The sequence below is a fragment of the Balaenoptera acutorostrata genome, chromosome 16, assembly GCF_949987535.1.
Source record: "Balaenoptera acutorostrata chromosome 16, mBalAcu1.1, whole genome shotgun sequence".
In the NCBI taxonomy this organism is placed as follows: domain Eukaryota; kingdom Metazoa; phylum Chordata; class Mammalia; order Artiodactyla; family Balaenopteridae; genus Balaenoptera; species Balaenoptera acutorostrata.
In genome coordinates, this window is record NC_080079.1 from 17,794,955 (window position 1) to 17,820,864 (window position 25,910).

Sequence of the window (25,910 nt, forward strand, 5' to 3'; positions counted from 1 at the left end):
TCCTGAGTCTACAATGTTCTGAATTTGTAGACAATTAAAAACATAAAATGACTAAACCACTTGCAAAGGCCATTCAAAGCTGCAACTTCTTTTGTTGTTGTTTGGTATTTTCTTTGCCTGATTTACTTTAGAAGAACAAATTCAGTCTTAACTGCAATGTGTAATTTTAAAAAATGATTAATTTTGCTTCTGAAGAGCCATTTGTAGCTACTGTTCTATTTGAGTAGCTTCCACGCTTATGTTTCCACTTTCTGGGGGGCTTGGACCCAGCAACCAGAAAGATAATCCTCCTTTGTGGACATTCCCACAGTTAACTCCACACACATCTGGATGGCAGTTCAATAGTCCACTGTTATTCAAACAATTTGTAATCACACATACTGTGTGTCAGCTAACAAGCCAGGGTGTATAGCTTTTCAGTATTCCATAGCACGCAGCACGCACAATTTACAAATAAAATAAAAATCTACAGCAAAGACAACAGCACATTCTTCATTGAATAACTGAGTAAAAAGAGTGTCTCTGTTGAAAGACAAGACACCACTTGTTATTTTGACGGTCAATGAAAAGAGGTACAGAAAACCATATTTCATCTGTTAAGTCTTTTAACATGGGAAAGTTCCAAATCTGTAGCATTGCAGAATCTGGGGCCATATGTTTCTTTAAGCTGAGCTCGAATCAGAGATGGCCAAATAACCACCAGCAGTACGAAACGCAGCTGACGAAATTCTCCAGGCTTATCCCTCTAAGTCATGGTAGATGGGGGAGAATGGGAAGGATGGACATCTCACCATGGTCAACTGTTTTTCTCATTACTTTCAGCCGGGAGGAGGTTGGGAGGGAGAAGTCGAGTTCAACTCCCCAAGTGGCTAACAGTTTTGGAAACAAGGGGTTTGATAAGGCCAGAGGAAGTGAAGTCCAGTTTGTCCTGAGAAAAAAGGGCTGGGGACAGGCACTCCTCATATACAGCCATTGAGACCCCAGACAAGCCATTGAGATGACAAGGTGGCAGAAATAGCATGCCAACGACCAGTCATTGTGGGATAGGGAGGTGTTGGGAAATGCAACCAGAGGCGCAGCTGTGCAACATTCCACCTGCCCTGCCTGACCGGCAGCATGGCGGCCCCTGACCCTGAGGGGCTGCGTGCATCACTGGGAATCTGGAGCCCATTTAGAGCAAGTTAAGGCCTTGGAACATGTTGAGGCCTCACTGTGGGATCACTCAGCTAGGTCACTGCTTAAGTCCATAAGACTCAGCGACTAGATGACAAAGTATTTCTTACCCATGAGGGTTTTTCCCCCAGGGTTTCCCCACTGGCTTTTAGCCCGCAATGCCATAACTTGACTCCTAGGCTTTGCTGAAAGCTCCTTAGTAGAGGACAGCCCCAAGTCCAAGGTAAATACAGTTCTGTCATCTTGTAAACTCAACAACCTTGTAAGAAAATAACCATTAAGATCCAGGTGGCTCAAGAGAGGAAGAAACTGTCACTGTTTAATCAGGTTGTACTGGGGAAAAAAGATGAGTTTCACATAGAACTTTGCATGTCTTTATTACTCTCCACCCACAAAATATTAATTCCTTTAATATTTCAGGTGTCTAGTCGTTTTTTCCCAATATATCAGGCATTCACTGAGGACCTATTATGTGCCAGGAAGGGCACTGTATTCTGAAGATATAAAGAAAAAGGAGGGGGCTTCCCTGGTGGCGCAGTGGGTGGGAATCTGCCTGCCAGTGCAGGGGACACGGGTTCGATCCCTGGCCCGGGAAGATTCCCACATGCCGCGGAGCAACTAAGCCCGCGTGCCACAACTACTGAGCCTGCGCTCTAGAGCCCGTGCTCTGCAACAAGAGAAGCCACGACAATGAGAAGCCCGCGTACCATTCACTGCAACTAGAGAAAGCCTGCGCACAGAACAAAGACCCAACACAGCCAAAAAACAAATAAATAAATAAAATTTAAAAAAAAAAAAGAAAAAGGAAATACAGTGCCTGCCAAGGATCTCACGGCCTCAGAGGAGAGCCACTTTGGCACCGTATAATTTATACCACAAACTGAAGGGGAGACGGAAGTCAGCGAGGAGGCCCAGAGGGAAGAATGGTTATTCCAACTGAGGGCTTGGGAGAGATCCCAAGAGAAGCTAAGATGTAAGCTGGGCCTTGCCAGGTGAGTGAGCGCTACCCGGATGAAGGGAAGTGCAGGCAGAAAGGACATCCTGGAGGCTCTGCCGGTGACTGGTCCACATTACTTGCCTCTTGACTGAGGCCTGCTGTGTAGGACAATGTACCAGCCTGGCTAGAAACCAGGTGAGAAATCTAAACTCCCTTCCCATACTCCACTCTCAGCATTCTGTTCACCCCAGGAATTGGCAAGGGAAACAATTGGATTGTGGTGCAGTGACAAACCCAAACTTCATTAACCGACCAGAACATTCATCTTGATCTCTGGACGTTGGTGGACTTGCAGGAGGGCCTCATGGCCATGCCTAGAGCTGCCCACTGGGGCACAGACCTGCATCTTCGGCTCTCTCCTTCACACCAGCTGGAAGGCAACAATGCTATGGCTCAGGTATCAAACCAACAATAAATAGGAAAAGCAAAAAGAACTGCAAGAAAAATGACTCAGCAACAGAAAATCATCCATTTATAAAAAAAAATTTTTTTTTTTTGATCTCCTAAAGTATGTCCTGAAAGGAAAGGCAGCCACAGACAGCTTTAATTTGTCAGATCACTGTAGGTCTCAGTGACCTTGACAGTCATCTTCACATGGATGGAGTGCTCTTGTTCTATTTTGGAGGTACTACTGCGTTTCACACATAGAGGCTTTGCCCTAAGATCAGAGAGTTGGATTGAGACCTTACAGGCCATCCCTGCCACCTCCTGGGAATGCAGGCTCCTCGCTCACAATGTACCTAAAATACTGCATGCCCTGTCCCAGGCATCCCAGGGGACAGAAGATGGGGAAGAGACTTTCAGAATTCAGCCTTATTATTTTGCCAGGAACATCTTCTTTCAGTTCAAAATCATTTTTTAGTTATCTCCTTATGGGACAAAATGAATAATCCAAATCTCATTGGAATTTCTCCCTTTAAAAATAATTGTCAACTACTGAGCAGGCTTCTCCTTTGATCATTACAGAACCACAGAGCTTCAGGGTAGTAAGAGCCCAGACAAGTCATCTAGAACCACAGCACATTTGATGCCTATATCCCCTGTGATAAGCACCCTTGCTAAGTAGCTAGGTACTTTGTATATAAATCCTTCCACCAACATCATCTCACTACTAATTTTCCATTCAGGGCAGCTCTCTCAGGGAGAAAGTGTTCTCATTTTAAGCCACAATATGCATTCCAGTAATCTCCACCCACTGGTCCTGGGTCAAGTCTTTGGGGCCACAGAGATAGGTCTAATGATTCTTCTACAGAACAGCCCTTGTGAAAGTTGAAGAGTATTTGTTGTGTAGTATTTCTCACCATCTCTTACCTTTGAATGCACCCGTTTGGAAAGAAGTCTCTAATTTTGGAATTTAGAAGAGGTTTTGGTTTCTTATCAAAGAAGATGCTTTTAGAATCATGTCCTTCCTAGCATTCAGTTTCTGTCTTCACTATGCTGCTTGTTCCAACCAACGTAACTATTCCTTCATTCATCCCTCTAATCTAGCCATCCATCCATCTACCTACCCACCTATCTATCCATTCACCTTAACACCCATCCATCCATCCATCCAGTACTTACTGAGAACTTACCACGTGCAAGGCACTATTCCAGGGACCAGGGTTAGAGTAGAGAACAAGATAAACAAGGTGTCTGTCCTTGTATAGCTTACAATCCAGTGGAGGCATCTCACAATTATCAAGTAAATAAACAAAGAGAGAGAATAAAGTACAAGATATCAGGTAAGGTGGACAGGGAAAACCTTTCTGAAGACTGACATTAAACTGAAACCTGAAGGAAAAGAAGGAGCCAGCCAAGTGAAGATTTAGAGGAAGAACATTCCAGGAACAGAGCAACAGGAGCAGAGACTGAACAAGAGTGAATGTAGTTGGGAGAGAAAGAACAGTAGGAGATGGAGTCTGAGAGGTATGGAAGCATCAGAATGTGTGTGTGTGTGTGTGTGTGTGTGTTTAAACCACCACTCAGAATGGAGTCATTTGTAAATTCGGCTTTACCTGCTTGTAGCAATAGCAAATCAAATTAGTTGATCCCTGTCTCTCTGTGGCCCACAAATATGTTGCTTTTCTCCAGAATTTCAGTTAAAAAGGTCTTGTAATATATCAGTGGAGTGCTATAGGGGACTCAGTGACCAGACCGGCAGATATTAATTTCAACTAAGTTGCAGGATTCCTGAGCAGTCAAGGAAGAACAGGGTACTTAAATCCAAAGCCAACTCACATTAACTCAGGAACAGACTTTGTGTGTTCTAACCAATTACACCTCCTCTGCTAGTTTTTAAAAGTTTTATTTATGAAGCCCATTTTGAAAATTAAATGTTTATTACCATTTTTTGAAGGTGAGGTATAGAACTTGGCAAAGTATTGATTAATAACTTGTGGATGGCTGGTGTAAGGAAACCAGTTTGAACCCTGCTGTAAACAATGCATCAGCAGAGGGTTTCAGCTATTTGCAGGTTCAGAGCTTGCCAATTTGTAATTAGTTGCAGATTTTCAGTTACTTCTCAGCAAACAAAATTGTTTTATTTGCATCATTTACTTGGCATTTAATTTAAAAAGAATCCAATTGATTATTCTTAAAGACAATGAATTTGGAGGGCTGGGATAAAATAAATAGATAAATTTTTGAGTAGCCCTACATCTGTATTTTTGTTTTGAGAGATATCAGGGTACAGAACTTGGCCTAAATTCAATCAACTCTATCACACAATCCCAAAATGCATCCTGTGCAATTTGTCAAAAAGAAGATTTTTGGCAACTGCATATAAAACTCTTGAGGTTTGTAATGAAGAACATAATCTGAGGAGGAAAAAAAAAAGCAAAGTTGCATTTTCTGCTAATTGAAACTGGTAAACCATTGTGAGTAACTTTGAATTCAACAGAAGACGAAAATAATTTTAAATGTTAGTCCTTGTTACTTTCATCAGACTGGTTCTCTCTATGACTTAGGGCTCCTTACAGGCCCATAGCTTTTTCTTTGGAGAAGGAAAAGCCGTGGGATTAGAAGGGAGGAATTCATTCTGACTCGCAGATCAGGGAAGGTGAGAAGGTAAAACGCAAGAGAGGGAGAAGGAGGGATGGATTCCTGCAGTGGGAAGCAGGGGTGGGGTGGTGGGAAGGAAGACATTTTTTTTTTTTTTTAAATGCAACTATCTTTTTTTTTTTTTTAAATTAATTAATTATTTTTTGGCTTAGTTGGGTCTTCATTTCTGCACGAGGGCTTTTCTCTAGTTGCGGCGAGCGGGGGCCACTCTTCATCGCGGTGCGCGGGTCTCTCACTATTGCGGCCTCTCTTGTTGTGGAGCACAGGCTCCAGACGCGCAGGCTCAGTAATTGTGGCTCACGGGCCCAGCTGCTCCGCGGCATGTGGGATCTTCCCAGACCAGGGCTTGAACCCGTGTCCCCTGCATTGGCAGGCAGACTCTCAACCACTGCGCCACCAGCGAAGCCCAGGAAGACATTTTAGGGAGGGAATGGGACACAGAAAGGCACAGCAGAGGGAGTGTGCGCCCTGGTCAGAGACCCAAGAGCAGTCTAATGCGGTCGGATAGACGTGGTGTAGCATGTAGGGATGGGACTGAGGGCAGTGGGAGGGGAGAACAGACTGCAGACAGCCTGGGCCAGCAGGGGAAGGAGCTTGAACCCTGTTAGGAAGGTGGGCAGGAGCCAGTCAAGAGTTGAGCTGGGCAGTGACAGGGTCAGGAGGATCTGTGCTTGAGAAAGACCAGCTGGGGAATGCATGGTCTCTGAAACGGGGCAGGAGATGTAAGAGCACAAGGTGTTTCAGATGTGCAATCGACAGAACCTAAAGAACACTCCTAAAGACTACAGGAGTGAGAGAAGACATGGGTCTATGCTGATTCTCAGGCTTCCTTAGAGGGTAGCGCCATTATCCAAGACACAGAACATGTGAAGAATAATTGTGATGGGGTAGGAATGATAAACACACACAAACCCCCAGAAAATGCCACAGTAAAACGCTATGGCAAACCTCAAAAACATTATTCTAAATGAAAGAAGCCAGTCATAAAAGATCACCTATGGGGGCTTCCCTGGTGGCGCAGTGGTTGAGAATCAGCCTGCCAATGTAGGGGACACGGGTTCAAGCCCTGGTCTGGGAAGATCCCACATGCCGCGGAGCAACTCGGCCCGTGAGCCACAATTACTGAGCCTGCGCGTCTGGAGCCTGTGCTCCGCAACAAGAGAGGCCGCGATAGTGAGAGGCCCGCGCACTGCGATGAAGAGTGATCCCCGCTTGCCGCAACTGGAGAAAGCCCTCGCACAGAAACGACAGCCATAAATAAATAAATAAATAAAAATTTAAAAAAAAAAAAAAAAGATCACCTATGGTATGATTCTATATATACGAAATATCCAGAGTAGGTAAATCCACAGAGACAGAGGATGGGGGGGGGGGGGAGTAACTACTTAATGGGTACAGGGATTTCTTTTTGAGTGATGAAAATGTTTGGAACTAGATAGAGGTGATGGTTGCAGAGCATTGTGAAGGTGCTGAATGACACTGAATGATGCTCTTGAAAATGGTTAATTTTATGTTCTGTGAATTCTACTTCATTTGAAAAAAAGATAAAAGGAAAAACAAACAAAACAAAAACAGAACCCCCCAAACACTATGGATCCATGGAACCTTATATTCCTGAGTTGCACATGCCCAGAGCCTCCTCTTAAACCCAAAGAATATAAACACAGAGAGGGAGGGCATGCTAGTGCCCCTTCATCGAGGGTAATCGCCTCTTGGGCTCCCAGCAGATGCCCTCCTTCCTACCTGTTATTGTGTGCATTTTCCTTGGAGGGCCTGGGCTGCTGGCCTTGGGAATGTTTAATCTGCAAGAACCCTACTCCATGTAGGTGTATCCTCTACTTGGACCATCCGCCTTTACTATGTCAAACTCTGGCTGACCTGGTAATGTGAGTAGTCAATCTGTCATGTGGGAGACATTTTTGGGGGAGGGGGAGGAAGCAAAGCACACAGAGAGAGGAGCCTGTAGGTCAGGAAACTGTAAGGAAAACTTTCTGGCATTCATATTGGTCATCAGAAGCCCTGGGGGAATAAAGGGCTCCCTGAGGCTCAGTGCATCATTAGGAAGATTAATTAACATTTGTAAAGGCCACACACAATGTGAAAGGCCCAGTAATGGATCTCCAAAAGCTGGAGTCCTTGTTTTCCAGAAGGGTCATGAAACAAGGAGTGGAAAATATTCCCTAGAAGACAGAGCTGGATGACCTCGGCCATGAGGAACACTGCAAAGAAACAACTGGGCTTGTCTGGGATTCTCTTCATTCTCGAGTCGTATCTGATCCGACAGATGTGGTGAGCAATTAAACCCTTGTCCATTCATAGTCTGAATGCTTGCACTGCTCGGAGAATGGGGCAGGAATAATGAGAGGCACAGCCCCTCTGGGACTATTCAGGAGGGCTCAAATTTGCATGGTCACATGAACCCGAAGGAAGTGGATTATGCTGGCCCGGCCAGGAAGTGGAGACCGCCAGAGCTTTCTGATTTGCATAAATCATAGGGCTGGAAGGCAGAGGGGCTTAAGGGCTCTCAAAGAAAGCCAGGTGTAGCTGCCTTTCCTCAAATTCAGTACATTTTTGTAGCTAGATGCCTACTCACAAAGGCTGTATAGGAAATTGAACTTGTGATGTCATTTGTTCCAAAGTTTTGTGAATATGTACCAGTAAGTTTCCCCAAAACATGATTTTTACAAGCAAAATTGCTACACAGCCTTTTAATGAATGGGTCCTTTTAATCACCTTGAAAAAAAGGTGATGTGGTAAGGGGTAATGCATTTTATTATGATTACCGCTGTCAAACAATTTCTAATTGTGTGACAAGGTGCTTAAGAATTGTTTATGAAAAAACAGTTAATGCCTCTCAAAAAGGATTACATTCTTTTTAAGTTTCAAATGAAGGCTACCAATTAATTAATCCATTTACATAAAAATGTCTTGGATCAGCTACCTGCAAAGATAAAGGATGAAACCTATCCTCTAACTGGAAAAAGAAAAACTGCTATAAATATGTGGTAATAAACATAGAGCAGTACTGTACAAAAAGTAAATAGAAGTCATTAATTAAAAACTAAAATGTCAAAAATTTCATTTTATTCTAAGCAATATTAAAAATATTGGTGATGTCAGATACTTTATTGAATAACTTCTCTATAAATATGGCTTTCCAGTTACACCGTTTTACTCAACTTTCTCATGGGAAGTAATGCAAAAATTACATAATGGTTTTAGATTGGATGTAAATCTCCCTTCAGTTTTTTCCTCCCATATAGCTGACTTCATGTTATCTCCCAGATTCACAGACATCAGTCAACAGAGCTTGATTAAGGCATTCAAACCTTTGCTCCCGTTGGTTCTGAACGAGTCCTACACTTGATACAAACAGTCATTACAGACCCAGAATGGAACAAAGAAGGCAGATATTTACCAGTGAAAAACTGAAGTTGCTTAATCACTTTAATATATATAATCAAATGGAAATTATATATCACCCGGACTAATTATATATAATTTCTTGGCATTTGGTATAAATTATTCTGACTATATCAGGGAAAAAAATTAAAAATATTCTTTTTTTTGTAATAGCAGAATTTTCACTGTAATATACATCTCACATGAAATCCCATCTTTCTAGTATCTCTTTTTAAGTCTTTGATGACGTAAGTTCGTTTTCCCTAGTGTTTTCCAAGCTGAGGCTGAGCTGCCAGTTTGCAGTTGGAATTGGTCTTTTCATGGTCACTTACTGGATTTATTGACATAGTGGTTGAATATAATGTTGAGAAGAAAAGTGGAAAGGAAAAGAGAGAGAAAAGAGGAGAGAATAAAACAGGTGAGGAGATGAAGAAAAAAGAGAGGGAAGAGAGAACACGGAGGAAAGGGAGAGGGATGTTTAAGAAAATCCTAAATGTGCAAGTTGCGATCAGTAGGAAGGAGAAATGCTGTCTCAGAGACTGATAAGAAATGAACTGCCAATGTCCACAGGTCACCTGTCACAGGGGCTCCATGTGTTGGTGGAGTGGCAGGAAGTGACACCCAGGCATGCCGGCTCTGCACCAACCCTCACTCTAAATGATTTAAAAAGTACCTCTTACAGTCACTCTTCGGACTGACAGGTTCAAGCCACAAGGTGACTATCCATTGGCAGGGCCCAATCTCTGCTATACAAAGGTGTGTGAGGGCAGGAATTATCAATAAACTCCGAGAGAAGCATTCTCATAAGTAGACATAAAAAACTTAAGCTCTAGCAAAGTCTTTAAGGATGCAGAGAAACGAGGGTCACAGAATGGAGGAAACCTATGGTTTACCGGCGGCTATAATCTTTCTTCCTTACCAAGCCCATTTCCACCTTCAAAATAACCCAGCTAGTTCATGCGATCTTCTAAGGAGCTCAGTGCCATTTGTACAAATGGCTAGCGTTAGTTTCATGCCGTGTTGCCAAGAAGTATGTCAACGAGACCTGGGCCCAGAGAAGTTAAATAACTCATACCAGGCGACACTGCTGGGGAGAGATGTCCTGGTGCTGGGGTTCCTGGATTTGAGGTCAGGATGCCCAACCCTTGACCCTTGAACTTTCTGGGGAGTTTCGGGTTTGCTACCCACAAAGAAGGTTGAAGGAACTCTCCAGAATCACAGCCAGGCATGACCCTTGGCAGTACCATTGCAGCCCCAAGAAGGTACAAGTTCTCTTTCCAAGTCTTTGTAGAGAGTATTTTACAGGTTACACCAAAGGTGTCCAGCCCACGATTAGCCGATTTTCAAATGGAGTGTGGATCTGTGTCTTAATTGCTGCGCGTCCCACCAACGACAACGTACCACACCATAGGGGGTGCTGTTCCTCCACTGTTTGTGACTTGTTAGAGGGTATTTTTGTATAGATCCCTTGGAAGTGTGCAGCAATCTGTGCTGTTTTTCCTGTTACTTCTGTTGTGTATTTTGGATTTTGTTTGTTTTGTTTTGGGCCGCACTGTGCAGTTTGCTGGATCTTAGTTCCAGGACTAGGGATCGAACCTGGGCTCCTGGCAGTGGAAGTGCAGAGTCCTAACCACTGGACCACCAAGGAATTCCCTTTGTGTATTCTGAATACGCCCAATTTCATGGAGGGAAAGTCTTCCTAAGATCCTATACAGTGATAAAACCTCTTCAGTTGTAAAACCGAGACAGTTCCAGTCTTTGGGGATTAAAGATAAGCACTTTGCTTGGTATAAAAAAAAAGTCCCACAGTAAGTGGTAATTATCACAATTATTATCGCAGAAAAAGAAGTGTAAGTCGTTGTTTAAGGCTACAAGAACAGCTTTATTTTCGTATTTTTCTTCCCAGAGGTTTAAACTGCTCAGGTCTGTTTGCATTCTTTTTGGTCTGTGCTGATAGTAACACATTATTTAAAGAGTGTTAGGAAAGTTGATCCAAGAGAAACATAAGCTTTGAGTCACTGACCTCTTTAAATGACACCTTTTTCATTAATTATTACCTTTCAGTGATAGCGCTGTGGCCAGTTTCTAGCCTCTCTGATGGCTTATGTGAGTTTGAGGATAAAAAGTGGTCTGGAACCTTTCTAGCCAAGGAGCAAAAGAACCTCTCTTTTTAAACTTTTAAGACAAAAGCAAAAACAAACAAATAAACAGACCCCTAAAGGCCAGTGTGATTGTTAAAGCTGAGAAGTTAGACCTGGTTCCTAGACTAGCTTGGCCACTTATGAGACACACAATCTGAGTAAGTTGTTTCCTTACTTATAAAATGGAATAATAAAAACACTTATCTCTTAGGGCTACTGCAAACGTTTTTAAAAATCCACTAACATAAAGGGCTTAGCCCATGCCTGGTACATAGAAGTGCTCTACAAATGGTTACCATAATCATGCTACTATCAGTAACCATAAAACTCCCATATGGGAGTCAGGGCATTGGTGTACGGAATGTTTATGGGTAGATATTGATGGAGAACACTAGGGGTAACCAAAGCCCCTTTTACCCCCAATTCTCCCTCTCTTTATGTGTACATGGTATGATTCTATTTCTTCTCTTCCACTTCAGGAAATGCATTCGTACTTGAAAATAGTCACTAAGCTGAGCCCTTTGTGATATATGTGTTTAAAAAATGTGGTGGTGACACCTAGGGTTATCAGTTTTTTTATTTGTGGAGACAAAGGTCATATCAGACTTCAGCACTTGTGTATTTTCTGGGCCCACATACTATGGACAAGCTCCTTTATCCCCTTAGTGCCCCATGCATGGTAAGTAGAACAAATTTTTTTTTTTTTCTTTCTCTTCATGATATAGGGCAAACAGCCTGTGTTATTCTGAGAGGACGTTAAAGAGCAAAATTATTTCTAGAAATTTCTAGTTTACTTAACAGCTGTGGATAAACACAAACCAGGTGTCACTCTCCCACACAGACCCTCACACCATCTACTGCTGATTTCATCAACAGTGTGAGGCATTATCAATTTTTCTTCTTCTCTTGCTATTGGAAGATAATATTTCTGATTCTATTCAATTTTAAAAAGTCAAAGAAAGAAAGAAAGAAAGAAAGAAAGAAAAGAGAAAGAGAAAAAAGAAAGAAAAAGAAAGAAAGAAAGAAAGAAAGAAAGAAAGAAAGGGAGGGAGGAAGGGAGGGAGGGAGGGAGGAAGGGAAGGGAAGGGAAGGGAAGGGAAGGGAAAGGAAGGAAGGAAGGAAGGAAGGAAGGAAGGAAGGAAGGGAAGGGAAGGGAAGGGAAAGGAAGGAAGGAAGGAAGGAAGGAAGGGAAGGGAAGGGAAGGGAAGGGAAGGGAAGGGAAGGGAAAGGAAGGAAGGAAGGAAGGAAGGAAGGAAGGGAAGGGAAGGGAAGGGAAAGGAAGGAAGGAAGGAAGGAAGGAAGGAAGGAAGGGAAGGGAAGGGAAGGGAAGGGAAAGGAAGGAAGGAAGGAAGGAAGGAAGGAAGGAAGGGAAGGGAAGGGAAGGGAAGGGAAAGGAAGGAAGGAAGGAAGGAAGGAAGGAAGGAAGGGAAGGGAAGGGAAGGGAAAGGAAGGAAGGAAGGAAGGAAGGAAGGAAGGAAGGGAAGGGAAGGGAAGGGAAAGGAAGGAAGGAAGGAAGGAAGGGAAGGGAAGGGAAAGGAAGGAAGGAAGGAAGGAAGGAAGGAAGGGAAGGAAGGAAGGGAAGGGAAGGGAAAGGAAGGAAGGAAGGAAGGAAGGAAGGAAGGGAAGGGAAGGGAAGGGAAAGGAAGGAAGGAAGGAAGGAAGGAAGGAAGGGAAGGGAAGGGAAGGGAAAGGAAGGAAGGAAGGAAGGAAGGAAGGAAGGAAGGGAAGGGAAGGGAAGGGAAAGGAAGGGAGGAAGGGAGGAAGGAAGGAAGGAAGGAAGGAAGGAAGGAAGGAAGGAAGGGAGATGGTCTGTCTTAAGCAGGGACTGGCTTCAGATTCTGAGAAGTTGCCCCGAGGTAAAATCCCTTTCTCTGGTAAGTGAGACAGCTGGTGACTTGGAGCCACGCTGTCCCCTCGGCAGCTCGTTCATGTCACAGACGTGCCACACAGTGTCAGGGCAGCTGCAAGGCATGCTGGGAGTGTGGCATGGGCTCTTCTGGGGCCAGGCTTGGGGGGTAAGGTTGGGGTGGGGGAGGGCAGAGTCCTCCTAAGGATGGTTGGTTCTCAGGCAGCCTGGAGTCTTGAGAGCTAAAGGTGGCCTTTCACAAGCCCACTTTTTAAAGAAAAGATGTGAGATTCCTTCAAAGAGTGGATTTTACTAATCCTGGATCCTCAGGGAAGGTAGAAAGAGATGACAGGAAGGGAAAAACTGGGCACAGAGTACACTACTGTATCTTTTCTTCTTTCACTTACAAAATCTTATTCTGAAGATTAAATAATTTTCTTCCCACTGTTAGTATTATTATACCTGTGACAGCTCTACTGCAGGGTGGTTTTTCTGCCCTGAAACTGGACCACATTTGTTACTGTGACGTGTTAATTCATGTGGTCTGTACACTGAAATACAAACCATCCGAAAGCTCACGACTTCCACAGTGAGGAACAGCTATTTAATGTTACTCTACTTATTCCATGTTCTAGGAGACATTCAGTGAAGAATGACTGCTTATAATTTATTTCCTATCATATTTTCTTCATGTACGCAACTTCAACTCCTTGGGGATCATCAGGACTCTTTTTCTGCAGGGTATCATTAGGGAAGGAATGTGGCTTCTCTCTTGGGAGAGCAGTTTTGTTCTGCTCTGTCTTCTTTCGGCAAAGATTTACTGAGTGCGTGCTGTGTCCCTTGTTCTAGGTAAGCGTGATAGAGGCAGATGATGGAGGAAGACGGGCTCAAACAACACAAGAGCACACAGAGCAAAAGCATTTTGGGTTCCACTGCTGTTGCTTCTCAGACTATCTTAGATGAAGGAACAATTCTTGCTTCGGTGTTTCATTTCCAAACTTTCGAGGACTAATATGGAGTCCTATTCACATGACAAGACACACGCGTGTGCACTCAACAGCGTGCACAATGGTTTACATGCTGTTCGAGGACACCAGTCCACTGACCACGTGCTTGGATGCTGTGGCAATGGCAAATTGCTCAAATGTTTTTAAATGCCTACTCTAGATTTCTCCACGTACGACATCATAGGATAACAGCAAACAGTTCACGGACTGGCACCAGGAGTAGCTCTAGACCAAAGAATGAACAATGTTCAGTGAAGCAATTTAAAGCCGGCACCCTGATTCCCGTTTTGTGTTTTTCTGCCCCGACTCCTGCTCCACCTGCAAATCCTGCAGCCTCCACCAAGCCAGTGCAAAGCAGGAGCTAGTCTGTGAAAACTAATTCAACTCCAAGATAGTCTGAAGTCCTTGAAGACCATGAGATTGTCTACAACATTTTGGGTGTATGTGCATTTTTCTAGAGAGAAGTTCCCTAGTTTTCATCGCATGTTCAAACAGGTATGTGGCCTAAAAAATGGTTCAGATAAACTAACTTAACACTTTTTCATTACCCAGCAACTCTAGTTAAAATTTTTAACATGCAACCACCCATGATTCCCAGGAAAACACACACACCTGGGGGACTGTTGGTTTTCATGAAGCCTCCCCGGATCTGGTGACTGGGCTGGCCATTTCCATGGTGTTTCAAAGCACTGCTGTTCTGGGTTAAGAAAGTGACTAGATTTGTCTACCAAAGGCTTGGATAGCAACAGGAGGTTAACTCTCTTCACGAAATTAAAAAAAAAAAAAGTCTGTGAAAGAAAGAATACAACTACTCTTCAGCAGTAGGGAAGTGTTCCCCACATTGGCGTCTTAGAATCTCAAAGATGGGTGAGGGCATCTGATTAGAAGGGAAGGATGGATAGATTGAGAGAAGAGGTAGGGTCTGGTTGGAGGAGAGGTGAGCACTTGCTGTCGTTAAGTGTGTGTGGGGCAGGGAGTATCCAGGTGGAACCAGATGCCCCTTAAAGAGCGGGAATAATGAGATATCCAGGAAGATGAGGTCACCATTCCAACACAAACATAACGATTTTAAGAAGGAATCTACTCCTAGTGCCCAGACTGTGGTCTTTACATACATGGAAAGGAACCAGGATTCCCTGTAGAAATAGTTGATTCCAGATTTAGGCCAGAAGCCTGGGGTACCTTATCCTGCCAGAAAAGACTAGGGGAATTAAGTTAAAAGGTGACCAGAGGCAAATAGAAGGGGCTCCCATTGATGAAAGATGGGTTATTTGAGCATCAAAAAGATTAATGATTACAGTGGACTGATGCATATGAAATAGATAAAACCCTAAGTGTTTATAATGATATTCAACAACAAACGAACCTCACTGGTCACTTTTGGAGGTTGCTGGGGGCAATATTCTAAAAATTGATAAATAAATGGAAAGAGGCTTTTATGCTGCTTTTCTTGTATGAACTGTATTTCAGAGTAACCCAATAATTGATAATAAGTTCTTCTATATAGAATAATAGCTAATAAATGCAGAAAGAATGGTAGAATCGAGCATCTCCATTTTGTAACCTCTAATGGATGTAGACAGTGATTATTAAGTTACTAAAACTATTAGGTTAACAGGTAGATAGACAACTTCATAATGGTTGAATCAGGCTGACCACATCTGAACCCAATGATCAATCTTGACATCAATAAAAGTTGTTATGCCTCCCGATGTGATAAAATTGAACCTGAATTTCGTTAAGTCTTCAGAGCTAACCACTAATTTACAGGAAGTATGGAGGGGAGAGGAACATATCAAACAGCACAGTGAAGATGCAATAGGTCAAATACATAATGTGGACATTTTTAAAGGACAATGGTCTGGTTTCTTCCACAAATAAATACCATAAAAACAGGTGAAAGGTCTGTAATAGACTAAAAGAGGCTTAAGGTTGGGTCAGCGAAACGCAACAGGGGTATCTTGTTTGGATCCTGATTCAAAGTACCCAGTTGTGTGTGGACGTTTGTAAAACAATTAGGGAAAACTGAACCTTGACAGGGCATATAATCATTACTAAATTTGTTAGGTGTGATAAGGGTATTGCAGTTAGGTTTTTGAAAAGTTATGCTGTGTGTACTAGAGCTACATACTAAAATATGTACAGTTAAAATCAGATATCTGGAATTTGCTTTAAAATAGTATAGGAAAACAAAAGAAAAAGGGAAGGGAAAGAAAACAAGAACGGCTAAATTTGCTAACTGTGAAAGCTGGATGTTGGGAGATGGGGGTTCACTGCACTATTTTTTTCTCTGTGTGTTGTATAAATTTCTGTAAGAAAGGTTATTTATTTATTTATTTATTTAAAGAGAGAATCTCACAGAAAATAAAGCAAGTTAAGACAGGCGAGCTGATGAAAAACACAACACTTATCTATTGAGTCTTCGAATTCATACCCACACTTGCTCAAGCCCTGGGGTCTGAGGAAGCCAAGCACAGCTCACACGAGGGAGTTCAATCTTCCTGGCCTCTGCAGTACTGGGTAACTAGATGCCTGGGAACTCACAGGGAATGAGCAATTGTGCTGAGCCCACAATCCCCAAGAGAGGTTGGGGCAGCTGTCTGATTGGCGGGAGGGGATGGAGTCTTCCAGGATCTACTCTGGGAGAGGCAAGGAAGAGAACTCCAGCCATAGTCTAGCATCCTCTTTAACCTCATTCCCAGAGCAAATCCGAAACTAGTACCAACAGAACCGTGCCATCTGGAATTCTATAATGCACCACTGGCAATATGCCATGGCAGAACTGTAGACGATTGGCATATTTAAGGCCACACACATCTTTTCTCCAGCTTTCTGTCTATCCTCTTATATTTTATTAATGCATTTGAAGAACTATAATGAATTCAGATTTGCAAGGGGTTTAGTCAAAGGTAATGACACCATACTTGATACAAAACTGACCTACTGAGACCCGTAATATCTCCATGCCAGCTTTTTTCAATTAAATGACCACAACTAGCAAGCAACTATTAACATGGGGACTTTGTGGGCTACAAAGACATGCAGTGTCTGCAATGGTGAGCCACAAAACGCTTATAGGAGAAAAGGGGAAAAAAACCCCAGATTCTCACATAAGTTTTTGAGACAAAGATATTATTCAGCTTTACAATCCTTTGAGCTCCTCCTAGGAATATTCCACCAATTTCCACAATTGCAGTTGGAGGCTGTCTTGATGGAAACTGTGTGTTAGAGAACTGTAATATCCATGAAATGTCCACACTTGTCCTAAACCCCAGAGAGTCAGGGACTCTTGCTACTGTACCCTCAGTGACTAGAGCCACTTCAAATTATTTCTTCAACTGAAAATTAAATAGAAACTATGCCTAATTGTGCACTTTAATTTTTCTCTGAGGCTGTCCCACACACCCTAATTGTATTCACTTTTTTTGCACGATTAGCCACGGACGCTGGTGTTTGGAGCCACTGCTTCCCATTGAATAGCAACCATGCTTTCTGAACTTCAGGTCCCATGGTTTAGCAGGGTGGGCGGTTGGAAACTGAGATTACCCTGAGGATTTAGGAGGTCAGCCTGCCATACATAGTGCATGCCTTTCCCAGTTATCCAACAGAAACCCAGCATCACCCTTCAGTCCAGGCCCCTGGCTGGCAGAGCTCTGGCCCGTTTTTTTTTTTTTTCCTTATAAATTTATTTATTTATTTAATTTATTTTTGGCTGTGTTGGGTCTTCGTTTCTGCGCGAGGGCTTTCTCTCTAGTTGCGGCGAGCGGGGGCCACTCTTCATCGCAGTGCGCGGGCCTCTCACTATCGCGGCCTCTCTTGTTGTGGAGCACAGGCTCCAGACGCACAGGCTCAGTAGCTGTGGCTCACGGGCCCAGCTGCTCTGCGGCATGTGGGATCTTCCCAGACCAGGGCTTGAACCCGTGTCCCCCGCATTGGCAGGCAGATTCTCAACCACTGCGCCACCAGGGAAGCCCTGGCCCGTTCTTTAGAGCTGGATCGAACTGCAGGAGGTTACCTGGTTTAAGCCTCAGCTTTTTGCAAAAAACTTGATACAAAACATTCCACTTCATTGGAAAGTTCTGAATCTGAGGCAGTACGCTGCTGCTAAAGTGGTTGAAAAGAGTCTTTAGTTTTCAAGTAAGGTCGGGTCCGGTTTGCAGCCTTGTGTAGAACAGACTGTTTTCTCAGTAGATGCTTAGCTCGTATGCCAGGAGCGCTACTGCTACAGCGACTACTACTAACAACAGCAAAACAACATGATGATGACGACGATGATTGTAATATCATAATATGTCAAGTTTTTATTTCCTTTCGGGTGTTTACCTTAGCTTTTATCATATAAGTAGCATTATGATCTCCATCAATAAATTAAGAACCTGAGGCACAGAGAGATTAAAATAACTTGCCCAAAGTCACAGAACTAGTAAGTGGACAAAGCCAGGCTGTCTGGCTCTAGAGCAGCAGCGTGAATCACTGTGAGATACTGCCTCTAACCATATTAGGAGCTTTGGCTCTGAACTGATTACCTGAATTCCAAAGAGCAGCCAAAATTACAAAGCAAATGTCCAGAGTTTGCCTGAGTTTATGCTTACACTAGAGTAGTTCATCTTAACCCTGGTTTCATAGAAGAATCATCTGGAGAGCTGTTAAAAAATACTGACGCTGGGAACCCACCCTTAGAGATCTGGATTCATTTGGTCTGGGGTGGGGCCTGGCCATCAGTGTTTTTAAAAAGCTCCTCAGGTGATCCTCATGTGCCACCAGAGCTGAGAACCACTGGGTGAGACTGACAAACATGTTTCTGAAGGGCTTTGTGAAAATAAAAAATAAAATTGACACTGCTGCACACTTTCTCTCCCTCTTCGATAATCACAAAGGACAATGACATATTAAAGGCTTGTATTTAAACTTATTTGAATATGGAACCTTTGCTGTGCAGAGTGTATATAAACATACACGGGAACTGCTGTTCTAACCATTTGGAAACTAGTAATTCAAGCTGATAAATTTGGCTACTCTCTTTTAAACAGAAAACCCCGTACCTTTAACTGTGCAGGATAAGAGTTTCTCAAAGTTTCTTTCTTCAGTAAGGATACAGAGGACCTCTTAAACCAGCTTATTCTCTTAACTAAGAACAAAGACCCACAATCTCACAGTTGGAAGGGACCGTAAGTGCCTTCTCATTTCTCTTGACAACAGTAACACACACACTCACACACACACAAACACACACACAAACACAATGCAGAAACCCCTTTTAGAGCATCCTCCCAGATGGTCATCCAGCCCTAGCTTGAACAGTTCAATGACAAGAGACCTCACTCCTTCACAAGACAACACGCTGCATTGTTGGGCAGATCAAGTCTTCTTTATACGGCCTCAAAATTGCCTCCCTATAACTTCTACTTGTTCATAGCTCTGTTGTTGCCTGGAATAATGGCGTAAAGTCTCCTCTTCTTTCAAATGAGTGTCCTTCAGCACATCATTAAGGCGGAGCATGGTACACTGGAGGGAACACAGGGCTACACAGGAGCTAAGAGACTTGGATCTGAGATGTAGCTCTGCCTGAGACATTATGACTGCAGCAACTAAAGCCCTTCAGGCCTTAGTGTCATCATGAATATGACAAATCCGTCAAAACAGAAAAAGTGGTCTTGCATAATTGTAAATACCAAATCAAAAGTGTAAGCCAAGCGCTTTGCAACTGAAAAGGACTCCAGAAATATGTTATTATATTAGTAGAGCCTTTCAGGTACTGTATTTTTATACTCAAGCAATCCTTCTGTCACTTGAAACTTACATTCTATTTCCAAAGTTAGGTATATTAGTGCTGCTGAATAACTATATTAGTGATGGGAAACGATGCTCCATGATGCCACCTATCGGTTACTTGTGTCAGTGATTTAGTGACCAGGAACAAAAGGCTCGCAAGATGCCATGGGCAACAATGTGCTGATGCTGTCTTTTTGTAAAGACCAGAGGAAACAAAACCATGAACTTGGAATCAGAAGGTCTGGGTTAGAGTCTGCCATTTACTATGTAGCTGCCGTTCACTATGTAGCTGCCATTCAACAAGCTAGCTAACCTGCTTCCCTACACACAATAGGACAGAAAAATAATATTAATCTTACATGTGCTACTATGAGGATAAAATAAAATAGTATGTGTTAAATACCCAAAAATAAATATTGTGGATTCTAATTGCAGAGCAGTTCACCATTTTTTTTTTTTTAATCAGTAAGAACCCATTTGAAAAGTGCATTATTTTCTCTCTAAATTAAATAGAGATGTTCAGTTATCTGGATTCCACCTGGATAGAGTTCTAAATCTATCATTAATTCTCTGTGACCCACATATTTCACCTCTTAGGCTCTCAGTTTCCTAATTTGTAAAATGAGTTAATTGGACAAACTGATCTTTAAGCCATTTTCTAGGTATGACTCTGGGACCACCAATATCTGATATATTGCTAATCAAATTGAAAAAAGTATCAGAAGTAAACTGATTCCTGAGAGCAATTCAATTCTTCTATAATCCGGAAATACTACCATTGTAAAAACAATGTCTTCAATCTGTAAATTTGTTTTGAAAATTACTCCCTTTAGGAAGATACATTTATTTCCAACTTAGTTCTGCTAGCCACATTCCTAAGGTGAGGTAACAGAATTTTAAAAAACTCAATAAAAACAGACATTTCTCCATAGAAGAAACACAAATGGCCAATAAGCACATAAAAAGAGGCTCAAAGGGCTTCCCTGGTGGCGCAGTGGTTGAGAATCTGCCTGCTAATGCAGGGGACACGGGTTCGAGCCCTGGTCTGGGAAGATCCCACATGCCACGGAGCAGCTGGGCCCGTGAGCCACAATTGCTGAGCCTGCGCATCTGGAGCCTGTGCCCCGCGACGGGAGGGGCCGCGATAGAGAAAGGCCCGCGCACCGCGATGAAGAGCGGTCCCCGCACCGCGATGAAGAGTGGCCCCCGCTTGCCGCAACTGGAGAAAGCCCTCGCACGAACCGAAGACCCAACACAGCCAAAAATAAATAAATAAATAAATAAAAATAAATAAGAAAATCCTTAAAAAAAAAAAAAAAAAAAAAAAAAAAAAAAAAGAGGCTCAAAATCTTAGCCATTTGGGAAATGCAAATCAAAATCACAATGAGATAGTTCCTCACACCCACTGGGATGCCTGTAATCAAAAAGACAGACAATAACAAGTATTGGGGAAGATGTGAAGAAATTGGAAGCCCTATACATTGCTGGTGGGAATATAAAACAGTCCAATCACTTTAGAAAACAGTTTGGCACTTCTTTTTTTTTTTTAATTTTTTTATTTTTGGCTGCGTTGGGTCTTTGCTGCTGCACGCGGGCTTTCTCTAGTTGCGGCGAGCGGGGCTTCTCTTGCTGCGGAGCGGGGGTTTCTCTTGTTGAGGAGCACGGGCTCTAGGCGTGCGGGCTTCAATAGTTGTGGCTCGTGGGATCTAGAGCGCAGACTCAGTAGTTGTGGCACATGGGCTTAGTTGCTCCGCGGCATGTGGGATCTTCCCGGACCAGGGCTCAGAACCCGTGTCCCCTGCATTGGCAGGCGGATTCTTAACCACTGCGCCACCAGGGAAGCCCCATTTGGCACTTTTTCAAAAGTTAATCTTAGAGTTACCATATGACCCAGCAATTCTACTCCTAAGTATACAGCCAGGAGAAATGAAAACATATGTCCACACAAAAACTTTTAGGTGAATGTTTACAGCAGCATTAGTCATAGTAGCCAAAAAATTGAGACCTAAGTGTTTACGAATTAATAAATGGATAAATAAAATTTGTATATCCATACAATGGAATATTAGTAGGCAACAAAAAGATATGAAGTACTGATACATGCTACAACATAGATGAAACTTGAAAACCTTATGCTAAGTGAAGGAAGCCCAAAACAAAAGACCACATATTATATGATTTCATTTATATGAAATGTCCAGAATAGGCAAATCCATAGAGACAGAAAAGTTGTTTAGTGGTTGTCACGGGCTAGTGGGACATGGGGAATGACTGCTAATGGGTACCAGATTTCTTTTTGGGGTGATGAAAATGTTCTAAAATTGATTGTGGTGATGGTTGCGCAACTCAGTGAATATACTAAAAGCCATTGAATTGTGCACTTTAAATGGGTGAATTGTATAATACGTAAACTGTATCTCAACAAAGCTGTTAAAAACTCGGAAGCACATAATCATTAAATTATAAGGATCAAGGATCAACTCAATTTAAATCAAAGTGCAAAAAACACATGTGTTTGTATAATAGTATTCTACGTGGATAACTGCTGTATATATTCAACTGCTTTAAACCCATTTTTGCATTTGGATCATTTTTCAAGGCGGAGCTGAAATTTAAGGAAGTAAATTGAATAAACAAGGCTACAGCAGCACACAAAATCTACTTCTTTTATTTTATGCTACCCAGGATTGACTCAGCGGTGTAAAATGCCATTTAAAAAAAGAATGATGAAATTTGAATGAGAAAATGTATTTCATCGTGGAAGATAAAAGTCTTTCCTTCTCTACAGTGAATACAGGTAATTTCAGAAGCAGCAGCTTCTAATTATTCACTGCTGAAAAGCTAAAAAAAGGTTCGTATTGAAAACAGTGACCTCCAGTTTGCTCTGTGAATGAAGGCAGACACAAATTCTCATTTTCCTAGAATCCTGGTTGATAACTGAGTTGGGAAAAGCACGCATTTCTTCATTACAGTGCAGTCGACTGTTCATTTAAATAACAATAACCTGCATAAAAGTCACAAAAGCATCATCTAGCAATTCCACTGTGTTGAAATGCATTATTAGTACTAACAATGCCAAATAGAGTAAATAAACGACTGTCTTCTTATTTTCAGCATTATTCCTGATTACTTAGCTTTATGAAAGGCTAGCATTATTATTACTGGTGCATTCAACACCTTGGTCAATACTGTTTGCTTGGATAACTCTTGAACTGGAAGGGATTTTAAAATAGAGCTATATTCTTTTCTAGGTTATCCAAGGGCGAAAAAACCCCTCCAATCCATTGCTCATGTATCATAGATTTTTAACAGAAAATATTTAAAGAACTCAACTTCTGTTCACTATATATGTGTAAAATCTAAAAGTCCTCATTAAGATAGCACACTTGCAATAGTACTTATTTAAAAATGTAAAATTTACATCAATAGTTTAACTTTACATCAGAAGGTTTCCTACCAAGAACATGCTAATGCTTCAGTTTTTAAAGTTCCTTAAGCTCAAAGTCTGGGCCCTTTTTTTAAAAACTTTTTTCTTTTTTTACTCCCGGAGATATCCTGTACGCCACAAAATGCTACTGACCAACCCTGTTGTAAGAGCACCATCAATCTATCCAGTGAATGGCAAATAAAAAGACAGATTTGAAATCATTCACTCCTGAGGCTCAAGTTTGCTGTGGTTAGATAAAAAGGGGCCTCTCAGGGAAAGATATATGCAATATTTGGATTTAACAGTGCCTGATTAAAAAGAATGAAATGATACCATTTGCAGCAACATGGATGGACCTGGAGATTATCATACTAAGTGAAGTAAGTCAGAAAGAGAAAGACAAATACCATATGATATCACTTATAAGTGGAATCTAGAATATGACACATATGAACTATTTACAAAACAGAAACACACACACAGACGTAGAGAACAGACTTGTGGTTGCCAAATGGGGGGTGGTGGTGGGGGAGAGGGATGGAGTGGGAGGCTGCGATCAGCAGATGCAAACTATCATATACAGGATGGATAAACAACAAAGTCCTACTGTAGAGCACAGGGAACTATATTCAGTATCCTATAGTAAACCATAATGGAAAAGAATATGAAAAAAAAATGCATAACTGAGTCACTTTGCTGTACACCAGAAACTAACACAACATTGTAAATCAACCATACTTCAATAAAAAATAAATTAAAAAAACAAACAAAACGAGTGCCTGATTGAGGTATAGCTTTCTTGAAGATGGGGCAACAGGGTATATATGCTTATAAAGTGTTATCATCATAAGGGGAACACCACACACTAGAGTGATTGACTCTCATTCAGACAATGGAGGTGTTTTGGTTCTTGTGTGTGCACTGAAGCCTTGGATTCTGGTGTGGAAAGGGAACTAGAAAGCTTTCGGGCAACAGCAAAATGAGTGAATTAATATTTAGGTAATTTAAAGGATTGCGTGAGCAGAGGAAAATGTTCTTGGAGGGTGTGCGGCACATTATATTTTCCTAAATTGGCGACAAAATATTCCCATCCCACTGATTTTCCACAACCGTGCCACCCCTGCCTCAAGAGGTGGAGTCTATGTCCCTTCCCATCGAAACCTGATGGGCCCTTGTGACCGTCTTGAGGAAGAAAATGCAGCAGAGGTGACACTGTGTGACTTCCTAGGCTAGGTTTAAGAAAGGCCACGCAGCTTCTGCCAGTCTTGCTCTTGGGGCTCATCTCTGGGGGTTCTAAGCTGGCAAGCCTGAGGCTCCACGCTGTAAGGAAGCCCAGACCAGCTCACGTAGACAGACTACATGGAAAGATTAATAAAGCGATAACAGGAGAAAGTCCCAGCCAGTCTCTAGCTACTGCTGAATCCTATCTCTTCCCAACTGTTCCAGTTCCGGGCTTGATCTGAAGGTAACCTCATGAGAGGTCCCGAGCCAGAACACCCAGCCAAGCTGCTCCTCCACTCCTGACCCACAGAAATTGTGAGAGATGACAATTGTTGTTCTAAGCCGTTCCCTTTTGGGGTGATTCGTTACACAGCAACAGATAACTGGAAGAGGAGGAAAGGAGACCCGAAAGGAGAGTCATATCATAAATAACACCGAGGGCATATGTCATTTGGAGCCAAGGCTTTCAAACCATGAGCTGTAGACACGCAGATAAAAGTAATGGAGAGGGCTTCCCTGGTGGCGCAGCAGCTAGGAGTCTGCCTGCCAATGCAGGGGACACGGGTTCGAGCCCTGGTCCGGGAGGATCCCGCGTGCCACAGAGCAACTAAGCCCCGTGCACCACAACTACTGAGCCTGCGTTCTGGAGCCCGTGTGCTGCAGCTGCTGGGGCCCGCATGCCTAGAGCCCGTGCTCCGCAACGAGAAGCCACCATGGTAAGAGGCCTGCGCACCGCAGCAGGGACCCAGCACAGCCAAGAATGAATTAAAAAAAAAAAAAAAAATGTAATGGAGAATGACTCCTTCTAAATCACCAGGTAAAACCCCAACTCACTCATGATTCAGAGCTTATAACTCCTCAGCAGCGGGTCAATGGCCCCTCTTCGTGGAATCTCTGGATTTTCCATGCGGGGGAGCTTAGGGCAGCAAAGGGTAGGAGGGAACCTGCTCTGAAGCTGCATTTACATGGCAGGGGCAGTCCGCTTACTCAGGCAGTGGTGGCAAGGGGCTCATGAGATGGGTAGGGAAGCTACAGCCCCTCTAAGGGACCCACTGATTCCCACCTCACCTTTTTCACTAGTCAGTAAAACCGAACAGTTTGTCGCTTCCGAGCACAACGTATCATTTTCATGCCTCCATTTTCCCGTTTTCTCTTCTTTGGCTAACTTGCGCTTACTCTGCAGATCTCAGGTTGGGCATCACCAAGCCCAGGAAGGCCGACAGGGCTAAGAACTCCTTGTTCTATTTCCATTTATAATAAAATTCCTGTTTAGGTATGCTTTCTTACTACACTGTGTACACTGAGAGATGGATATAAATTATTTATATTTGTATCTTTCGGCCTAAGGTCTGCCTCGTCACAATAGCTGGTGCTCAATTAATGTCTGTGGAAATTAACATGTAAAGACAAGTTGGCTTCAAAGGATGAATCTGATGACAGTGTCTCCATGCTCTTCCCTGATCTCAACTAGAAATCTCTGTCCTGTGAACTCCCAGGAAAACACTGCATCAGAATTTCTTTCATGTCACCTTGGACCCTCATTCTCCCTACCTCCCACCTGGGGTCCATCTCTTTACCTTGGACCACATTACATGGATCCCTGTAAGATCCCCTTTCCAGACGGTCCACTCCACGGGGGCAGGTTTCTGGGCCAATCCCCATCCCGAGTGCTGAGAGCGGCACTTCCTATGCTGGAGGCGGGTTTGGTAAAGCATGTGTCTTCCCTGTCTCAGTACACTTACAAAGTCATTACTGACTCTAAAACCTCTTCCCTGGGGTTCGCAACTCTGCCTCGGACAAGTCTGCAAATGCACTCGTCTTACATATGTTCAACAGGCGACATCAAGATGGGCTCAAATGATGTGGCAGGACAACCTGCCAA

General features: G+C 42.8%; 1 protein-coding gene across 7 annotated transcripts in view; it reads right to left on the reverse strand.

Moving 5' to 3' along the window:
• VTI1A (vesicle transport through interaction with t-SNAREs 1A) overlaps window positions 1-25,910 on the reverse strand; it is a 372,209-nt gene that overhangs the window by 95,134 nt on the left and 251,165 nt on the right. The window lies entirely within an intron of this gene.